This window comes from Dermacentor andersoni, chromosome 1, assembly GCF_023375885.2.
Source record: "Dermacentor andersoni chromosome 1, qqDerAnde1_hic_scaffold, whole genome shotgun sequence".
NCBI classification, from domain to species: Eukaryota; Metazoa; Arthropoda; class Arachnida; order Ixodida; family Ixodidae; genus Dermacentor; species Dermacentor andersoni.
This window is the reverse complement of record NC_092814.1, coordinates 282,802,022-282,809,853: the sequence shown is the minus strand read 5'-3', so window position 1 is coordinate 282,809,853 and position 7,832 is coordinate 282,802,022. Positions and strand designations below refer to the sequence as shown.

At 47.3% G+C, this 7,832-nt stretch overlaps 1 non-coding gene across 1 annotated transcript; it reads left to right on the top strand.

Annotated features, from left to right (window-relative positions):
- The first annotated feature begins 7,122 nt into the window (after nucleotides 1–7,122).
- On the top strand, nucleotides 7,123–7,307 carry LOC126548675 (U2 spliceosomal RNA). Its single transcript, XR_007603013.1, has one exon. It is a non-coding gene; the product is annotated as a U2 spliceosomal RNA (small nuclear RNA).
- Nucleotides 7,308–7,832: the final 525 nt, after the last annotated feature.

Genomic DNA, 7,832 nt, shown 5'->3' with positions numbered 1-7,832 from the left:
AAACCGTTGCCTTTCTGCCGCGCGTGTTGAAACGAGCAGCGACTGTACGCGCACACACAGTCGGATAAGGCGAAATGCGTGGTCTTCCCCGCCGCGTTGTGCGACGCGTGCTCACCACAGCGGCCCCTCGCGAGCCGATCTCAAAAGCCTCGCGTGCACCAGAGGCAGAGCGCCTGATAGCAAACAAAAGAAACGAATGCATTTCCTTTCGTATTACAGCGGCCATCGTTTGCGAGCCCAGAAGCAACGTGCTGTTATTAAGCAGCACGTTCGAAGAGCGAATTGAGTAGGTTATTGAGCAGTCACGAAGTGTTTCACGAACGAAGTGTCACGAACGCACTTTGTTGCGGTGTAATGGTGAGTACACGATATAATACACTGCGCATCCCGTTTGCCAGGCAAGTCTGGTGGATTCATTATAACACTTGATGTTTTAGGTTTCTCAAGAAAGCCCGTGTGCTTGGCCTGATGATTCCTGCGCACAAAATGTCGCAAGGGGCAAGTGGCGCGGAAACGTATCCGTCAGCGAAGCCTTTTTTTTTTGCGATAATTATTTGCTGCGACTAATGAAACTTTTGCAAATTTTGTACAGCTCTAAATGATACAGTGCACGGCTGCATAGCTGAATACGGTGGGGGACAAGTGACCACACGGGAATCTGAACGTCATTTTTCATTGTCATTCACAACTGAGCTTAGCTATAGTGTTGACTAGTGTTGTGACGCCGGTTACTTCAACCTCGACCCGCGTTACTACTGGGTAGCACGGCGTTGTTGGCACTACGCAGGCATATACGGGAGGCCATCGCGACCAAGCAGGGGCGAGACGATTTCTAGTGCGAAACTTGCACTGTTTATTCCGTGTTAACGAAGTAGGAAATAACGCAGAGAATACAAAAAGATACCTGCAGGGTCGCTTAAATAGCCTCGCTAAAATTGTAGGCGCGATTTTTCTCACGCCAACGTCACATGGTATCCCGTTGGCGATTAGCGGCTGCTCCCTCTCTCCTAGGCGATGCTGCACGTGTTTGCCTCCGGTGGCGGTAACCAGTGGGTCCCGTTTGGTTCGAGGAACGAGGGCTTCCCGTTGACTTTTTGATGCTTTGACTTTGATGCTTGAATTTTTGATGCTTTTTGATGTTAATCTGATAATTTATGATGGTACTGAAGAGTATCCGTTATAAAGTTTCGCTTTTAAGTTCGGCGCTTTCCGTGGTACGTGCTCAGATGTCCTCTTTGTGTAAAAAATTGAAATTTATTCGATTTTAATCCACGGCTGCAACTCTACGAGCTTGAGATGATAGTCATGAGACCCTTTTACGTGGCAAAAAAAGTTCTTCAGCCATAAAGAGTATGAATTATGCCCAAATCACAAATGTTCTTTCTGCTAGGTTATGCGTTTTATTTGACGCGCGTCGCTGTCGTGCATAGATTAATTGCTGTGGAGTTGGCCTTTCTGGCAGGATAGGGAAACCAGCCCGTGCTCTCAGATCCATAGTCTGCTTAGCTGGTGACCGTGAGGGCTTGAGCCCACCGTCATGAAAGGTATGTGCTCGTTCTCTTCATCTTACAGCCGACGTTTCTCTTGTGTCACATCAGGCATCTCGACGATGTGTATTGGTGTACTGCCTTAGCATGGCGGGCTCTATTTCTGTCTCTCTTTTATCCCGTCACTGTGTATAGCGCCGATTTCTAAGCGTCCGTCAGAATATTACAATATTACTGAGTTATCAGAGTTGAACATGAGCAACACCGGTTGCGGTATCAATGGAAATCTGCCCTTCCTTGAGCTCTACAATACATGGCGTCTTCTTTGTTAATCAGGAAATTAGAAAACCATAATGCAAGGTTTACCGTGCGAGTTAAGCGAGTGGTGATGCAGATAATAGTGCTCCCAATAAGGTGAAACTACACAGATGAGGTGTGGTGCCGTTTTGACGCTGGCTATAAGTGTCGGCTACCGGCAACGCAAAGGCATGCTATACGTAACGGCGTGTGGTTGTACATACACTTTCGATGCTCGCCTATCGGATGTGCAGTGGGCGCACATATTCGCACTGAGAGAGAAAGCACTCATTGTTCAGTACGCTACTACTCGCTGCCACGTTTGCTTGGTGGCGGCGCCGTGTTTTTGCTGCATGGAGTTAGCGGGAAGCCACAACTAGCAACGCAACCAGCCCTCAAATGCATTCGAATTCAAATCTAGAGTTGCCTGGATAATAAACTACATCACTATTGTTCATAAAGAAATTAAAACATAGGTTGGCGCCTATATATTGACGCCGGCTGCTTGTCGTCTCAGGGCAGAAAAAAAAAAATGGAAGCACATAAACCAATACACGCAAAGTGCCTCGAGCAGCGAAGCGCGCGGCAATTTGGCGCGCATTTACGGGCTTCTTTCACGCTCGGAAAAAACGCTTTGATGCAGCACGTATTCAGCAACAAAAATCTGTATCGGGAGTTTTTCACGTCGCTCTACAATTTCCTCATTGACACTTTTCATCTAATTATTATATTTGAGTTGATTAATTAATTAAGACTAAGTAGGCGGAATTAAAAATAAATTGAGTATCTCCAAGCGAAGGCAAACAACATTAGCTTGGTTCTGTCCAGCGACGTGGCATTCGCATATTTTTTAAACTCTGGCTAGTTAGCTGGGACACCCTGCATACTGTGTCGTCTGCATGTGTCGCTACCCGCCGTGGTTGCTCAGTGGCTATGGTGTTGGGCTGCTGAGCACGAGGTCGCGGGATCGAATCCCGGCCACGGCGGCCGCATTTCGATGGGGGCGAAATGGGAAAACACCCGTGTACTTAGATTTAGGTGCACGTTAAAGAACCTCAGGTGGTCGAAATTTCCGGAGTCCCCCTCTACGGCGTGCCTCATAATCGGAAAGTGGTTTTGACACGTAAAACCCCATAATTTAATGTTTCGCATGTGTTTTTTGCATGTTTTTTGCAGTCCACTTGTCGAAACGTTGGCTCCCGCTTTTATCTTGTTCTCCTTTTGTTCATCCTGTTGTATTCAGACATTTGCAAAAGGTGTGTGCTTTGACGCGGTTGTTCAATATTAACCTTAGATCTTGTCATTTTCGAAATGATTTCCAAAGCATGTGTATTCGAAGTGTATTCGTGCGTGCATTGAATATCCGCTCTTGCTTCACTCTTTGTTTTTATTTTCCTGAGAGGGGATTTCGGCGGAATAATGTGCTCAGAGTTAACACAATTAGCTATCCGACTCCCATAAGTAGATTGTAATGTTTATTTAACACCATAAGATTGACAGGGCTGACATTTTCATATCTGGTACCACTGTTTTTAAATATAATATTCAATTATTCTTCTAAATTGCATGCATTTTGTTCGTGATCTGTTTTTGTGTCTTCATTTCCTACTTGTGCACCAAATGAGAAGGCTTATTGTATGCTGTTTTTGGGCACATAAATTAGCAAATAAATTCAAAACGAAGAGCACTGTCCTCTTTTCCCACAGTATTGGCCATCGGCCAAGTACTTTTTTCTTCTCTTTTTTTTTTGGGGGGGGGGGGGGGGGACGCGATGATCGGCTGTTTAGCAACCTTGAATCAGCCCTCAGTGCTGTCTTCGCAGAATCGCGTCTTGGGCGCCCGAGAATGTGGCGATCGATGCACAGCCTCGTCCGCATCGCCGCAAGCGCACTGCAGACTAGCAATGCATTGTTTCCTGTACAACGAGTGCCGCGTATATGCTGTACAAAGCCGCAGACGTTGTGATAAAACTAACATTTCTGTTCTCGCTCAGATTTGACGGAATGGACAGTTTAATCTAAGGCACAATAAAGAATCAGTTCAAAAGGAATGCGCTGATACAACGCAATGTTGGAATCCAAATGACACGAAGCTTGTTTAAGTTAGCGAGTGCAACAGTAGCGGATACGAGCACTGCCTCGTCCTCTGTCGCTGTTAGCTGTTTGCATCACAAGGACGAAGGCAATGCATAATGCTCGTCGAGGGAAGAATTTTGATGAGGTGCGTGCACAGAGAAGTCCGACACCGATCTAAATGCATTTAAGGTCGCTCGTGTCACAGTGGCACATCTATTCTGGGGGATTGGCCAACAATGGGCACACACATACCCAGTGGCAGCAGACTGTAATTAATAAATAAATTACATATAAATAATTAATTCTAATAACTTACGTATTTGGAAATCTTGTAATTTAGCTATTAGTTTGTTTGCTCGGTAAAACTCTCTGTAATTCAATTACTTTTTCAGTAACCAATTACACGTAACCAGTTACATTTTTCATGAAACAAGCTGTTACAGGCGACGAAGCTTTGAGCTCTTATAGCGAGAGAGAGAAAAAGGCTGCATAGAAAGGCAGGGAGGTTAAACAGAGGTAGTTCCGGTTCGCTACCCTTCACTGGGAAAAGGGGTAGGGGGAGAGAGAGAGAGAGAGAGAGAGAGAGAGAGAGAGAGAGAGAGAGAGAGAGAGAGAGAGAGAGAGGATGAGAGGATGAGACGGACAGAAAAAGAGGGACGAGCACCAACAAACCGCGTACACTATAGAGCGGTAGGGTGCAGCGTTCTTAAAGTCTATCGTGAAGGCCCGTAGTCCGTAGGGATCTTAGTAATGCAAATAAGGCCTACTGCGTGGATGTCCTTTGGTAGCACTGGCCTAGAGCTTTCAGAGCTGATAGTGGACGATTGTCCAATCGCTCCATCGGTCTGCACATCACTTGCCTCTCGGCACTACACTGCGGGCAGACACAGATAATGTGTGCGAGCGTCTCATCACAGCTGCACGTGTCGCACGTGGGGCTGTTGGCCATTCCAATAAGGAAAGCATAAGAGTTGGTAAATGCAACGCCTAGCCACAGACGGTACAGCATGGTCTGTTCAAGTCGTGGCAATGCGGGCAGTAGATGCATCTGTATGTCCGGAGACAACAAACGCAAACGACACATGGTGAAAACGTTCGAGTCCCACAGGGGCAAAGTACTTCCTTCCAACAATCAGGGTCCTGCACTGCAAAATAATGTGCACCCTTAACAGTGAATAAGGGTGTAAATCAGTCTATAACTCACACAGTTACTCCATTTTCGATTGTAAGGGTGTGTGTTAAAGACAAATTTACACCATTCTGTTGCTTTTAGGGGTATAAATTATTTTGCAGTGTGCAGCCACGCCTCGATCACCTGAATATGCCAGGCTTGCAGGTTTGCGCACCTTTCTTGGAAGTCTGATCTATCAGGTTCTCTCTTATTATAAAATTTTCTCTCTCTCTCTCTCTCTCTCTCTCTTTGTAGCGCTTTTAGGTGGCCTTCATAGGCGGTAAGAGCTACTTCTCAATTCTTCTTTGCTTAGTGCATTCTTTGACTTCTCTGATATAGATAAACGTTTTTGGCTGCCAAACAGATATGTTTCCATCTGTATGATATATACGTCACTCACATACACCCATTTTTGCTATTGTTACGCACAAACAGTATATTTAAGGCTGAATAATGTGCCGCTTTTATTAAATTGCATAACAGATTCCGCCACCTTTTAAATGAATGTGAGCGTTTGCTGGAGTACATTAGTAGTTTAGGTGAGTGAATGGCGCCGGGAGGATGTTCACCAGATGTGTGGGCCCACACATATAAACGGCACTTATATGGTTCGATAACGACGGCCACTTCGGACATTGATGGCCAGGGAATCACCTACGGACGATTTCTTTGTTTTTTACTGGCGCTATCGGGAGAGCCTTCCCCTAGACCCAGCAACAAGGAAAGGCTTATCTTGATTGGGGATGCAGACCCGAGCATGCATGGCAGCAGTGATTAACCACAATCTTGGGCGGAAGGTGCTCGTACGTCACAACACAACCTTTCTCTCCAGTGCACACATCGAGTGAGTCGCGGCAGAAGCCTTCGCAAGAAAACGAGGGAAGAATAATAAAAAAGATGACCAACCCTTCCCCTACCGGAAAATGGGGATAAGCGAAACTTGTCCTGCGTGCACCTGACCTTCGTCGCGGTTAAGTAACCCACAGGTAACGGTGTCGGTTTGCTTCGGCCTCCCGCTCCCTCAGCTCGGGATCTTCGTCTCGTTGCTGTCGGATTGCCTGGGCTCGGGCTGGTCTGACGGCTGGATCGGCGCGCCGACGGCGAGCTTTTTCATGGGCGAGTTCTTGCCGCTGCTCGTCGAAGGCTGCCTGTTACTCGGGGGAAGGCACAATGTGTGGCCGTCCCATCCGATTTCCGAGACTGAACTGAACGGAAACGAAGCCGGCGGCAGCACGCGCGAAACCCTTTCCTGCCCTTTTTCTCCCCGGCGGAAGCGAAACGGCTCTGACGGGTCGTGCGCGTGGCGTGAGCGCGCGCCTATGCAGCTGGAATCCTTTCTAATGACTCACGCTCCTGCGCCGGCGCAGCTGTCAACTCATCAAACCGCCCTTTCCCACAACTGCTCTACTCTGGGCGCAACTGTTTTTTTTGCGTGATCACGACAACGCCACCGAAACTTGTGAGCCAATACAAGCTTCGCTTGAAAAATTCAGTACGATTCCACTCTTTTAAAGTAAATGACCAGCGAAGCTGTGTATGTGGGCCCCTTAATGGCGAACTGTCCATTCCCGTGCGTCAAACGCCGTATGCACATAAATGGAAGGCGAGGCGCGGCTAGTCGCTCCTCCACGATGTTGAGCCTCGGAAGATGGTCAGGCACCGGGTGGTATACATACCCATGTATTGTTGCAAAACGCGGCTCGACACCTTTTACTAACGAATCCCGGCGCGTACAACAGACACGCACCTCACCGCACTCCGAGGTCACACCTTGCTTCACCGTAGCCAAGGCGATCGTGCGTTGGTCGACGTCCCGCAGTGCAATAATGGTTGTGAGGTCACTCGAAAACCACAAGCGGTCAGACGTAACACAGGCCACACAAAATTGGCTCCCCACCAACTCCATCTGAAATCTGGGCGTTGCTCCGATGAAACGTTCCAAGTTTGCGGGATCGTGGCCACACTTCCTTCCGCCTCGCGGTCCTGACGAGCAGCACGCTTACGACCGCCACCACGGGAGAGCGGAAGAAAAGGAAAGGATATACGCAAGCGCTTGGAACGCCGACAAAGAGAAGGCGGTGTGAACGTAGACATGGCCGACGCTGGTTAAAGCGTAGTATCTGTTCTTATCAGCTTAATATCTGATTCGGGTTGTACTTGGACCTAAGATGTCAAACTTATTTTTGCAAGTTTGGCGGAGTGCTTAAAGCCTATAGCTGCTTCACCTCCGCCGTGGTAGGCCCGGTATCGCACTATCTTCGGGATCGGCCCGTGTATGGGGAGAAATACTTGATCTACGCGGCTCGTTGGACGCACGCAATTTTTTCCAGAACTTAGCCATATACAGCTTCGGTGTAAAAATATTAAAGCAAATGTTAGTGAAGATAACCAACGTGTGAAGGGCTGCAGAGGACGCCTTGAAAGCGCCAGGTCAGCTAGTTCTATTTGTTGTAGTTGCGCAATGTTAATAAAAAGAATAGAGGAAAGTAACGTTAAGGTAATCAATTACATTTTACTAATTGTCGACCTACATTCATGGAGAAGTAATTGATAACTGTAATCAATTTCAATTCTGAAATAAGTAATTGTAATTGCAGTCTGTTACCAGTTTTCTGTAACATGTACAAGTCTGGGTGGCACACACCCAGTTGCACATACCTAGTGCCGAAGTTCTTTTTTGGGGCACATACACAGTGACCCAAATTGCTACCAACCAGCCGGAACGTCAGAAACATTTTGTGCAACAACAACGTATGTCGTGCTCCTTTCCCTGAAACTATATACAAGGTGTCCCAGCTAACT